This window comes from Leiobunum rupestre, chromosome 10 (assembly GCF_980474605.1).
Source record: "Leiobunum rupestre chromosome 10, qqLeiRupe1.1.hap1, whole genome shotgun sequence".
Taxonomy (NCBI): Eukaryota; Metazoa; Arthropoda; class Arachnida; order Opiliones; family Sclerosomatidae; genus Leiobunum; species Leiobunum rupestre.
In genome coordinates, this window is record NC_143393.1 from 5,456,431 (window position 1) to 5,458,769 (window position 2,339).

Genomic DNA, 2,339 nt, shown 5'->3' on the forward strand with positions numbered 1-2,339 from the left:
TAAATTCTGAATATGCTTTTCCCGACGATACAGTTTTAGCCTTTGACTGTTAATGATTTTCATTAATTTATCCTGCTTTATTTGAAATTTCCTTTCTTGTTTTTTGCAACAAGATTCTTCAATGAGCAATGTGTCAGCGACAATGGAATCGGATTCATTAACTTCAACGTTTGTAGCTGCACCTAAAATACATTTTATTTTTAAAATAAGGAATTTATATATATATACTTATAATGTAATACCAATTTAGAGAAAACTAAATTAGAAGTACGAATTAAATGTGAAAATAATTTAAATTTAAGTTTAAATTACTAATTCACACCAGTGGCGTAGCCTGTGAACACATTCCCCTCCTTAATTGTATGTGAACATATAGTGGTGTGCAGATACTAAAATTGCAAGTTCGAGTACTTACTCGGACTCGCCATATATATAGGACTGGAACAGACAGGTACCCAAGTCCTTCGCCAAGGCTAGGAACTCTCTCTAGGGGTGACACCTGGTGCTGATCACACCCAGCTTGTGACTCCACTGAATCATAAATTTAATTTATTACTATTTCCCAATACATACCATGAAATATCTCACTAACCCTTAGTGGTATGTCAGTAGTATCCAATGATTTCCTTGCACGTTTAATTTCAATGTTTGTAGTTGTACCTAATGCAAATACATTTATATTTAAAATAAGCGAAAACCTTTCTTTTAAAATTTTTTTAAACATACCGCTGTCTTGCAATTTCTTTTGTGTACATTTTTTGATGGGAGTCTCTGAAATTTCGGGAAAAAGAAGTCTCCTCTTAAGGTTCGGTTTTATTCTACGAGCGTTTGATAAACCTGCAACTTTATCTAATAGTTAAAAAAGGTAAAATAAAAACTTTAATAATATGAGAAAACATTCTGTACCAAAATTATCATCTTTTCTTTTAGTGGACCTAGGTGAATCAATATAGGTTTCGCCCAAAAATATACCTGAAACAAAATTTCAGAAATTGAAAAATACACCACACGTTAAAAGATGAAACCTACCAGAATCAGAGTTTGAAAATGAAACATTTTCATATGGTGACAATACCTTTCTTGGAACTGGTGGAATAAATTGAGAAAAACTATTAACATAATTTAAGGTGAACATTTAGAACAAGAAAAATCCGATATTTCCTTTAGCTTCATGCAGTATCGAATAAAATCGTACCAACTGAATTTATTAAATCAAAGCGATTTATAACTTTTGAGCTTCAATTTTTAATTAAATTATATCTTAGCAGCCAATTAAGTAAATTAAAAATACAAGTTGGTACATATTAAGAAAAGTTGAAAGCTAATTGTTTATATAAAAACATTCTCTAATTAGAAGATATAATAACTTAATATATCTATTGTGAATAATTATTTAAACAGTGATATAACGTACGGAAATTTACATAGTTTTAATTTTAACCTTAACAAAAACAATAAATTATAAATGAAACATACCATTAGACTTGGATCTGACATTGAAAAGAGTTCTCGGTGATCTGTTTTTCTTTGAATCAATAACATTTTTTTCACTTTCAAAGTGACCTAACAATTTAAATTAATAATTACAAACCGTACAGAACATTTTGAAAAACAAATAAAAAACTACCTAAATCTGATATATTCAAGGGTTGTTTTCCAATTGTTTCACTTTCGCCTTTGTTGATATTATGTAATTAGTTAAAAAGGTAAAGGTATTTAAAATTATTACTTACTAGTGTTCTTTGTAAATAATTGAATTTTTGGTGTATTAACACCAATATCACGAAGATTTTGAAATTTACAAGAAAATACACTTGGTAGTGCGTTGGGTACAAGTTTATTCCTTGTTTCTAAATTCATGTATTGAGTGTCATCAAAATGTTTTGCACATATTTTGTACGAATCGTAAAGTTGTTTGGTGGATTTGCTAAACAAATCTTTCCTATTTAAGATTTTAACCCATTCATTTGATCTATAAAAAAATTAGAAAATAAGTTTTTTAACCAAAGGCTTAGGCTTAAGTTCATATATTAGTATTACCGTTCTTCGTCTTTAGGAAATCTAAAAAAAGATACCGAATCGGTTTTAACATTAAAACAAGTCGGCACTGCGCACCGAACTGGACCCATTATTGGAGCTACATTTAATTTAAATTTATAACAGGATTTCGAGAAAACTAAGAAGAAAAATAAGTGACCACGAGGTTTTACGCTTTTACTTCGCCGCCTACTCGCTTTCTCCCTTGCCGTCAAAAAAAGTGGCGCTGCAGTCAGTTGCTGCTTTCCCCCTTTTTAGGATGTTCGGGTTTTGGAAACGAGTTTCACATCTCCTAAAGCGTA

At 30.4% G+C, this 2,339-nt stretch overlaps 1 long non-coding RNA gene across 1 annotated transcript; it reads right to left on the reverse strand.

Moving 5' to 3' along the window:
• Nucleotides 1-506: 506 nt before the first annotated feature.
• Nucleotides 507-950, reverse strand: LOC149923403 (uncharacterized). The gene is made up of 3 exons (XR_016477096.1): nt 907-950; nt 727-843; nt 507-660 (listed from the first exon to the last, which is right to left on the reverse strand). It is a non-coding gene; the product is annotated as an uncharacterized LOC149923403 (long non-coding RNA).
• Nucleotides 951-2,339: the final 1,389 nt, after the last annotated feature.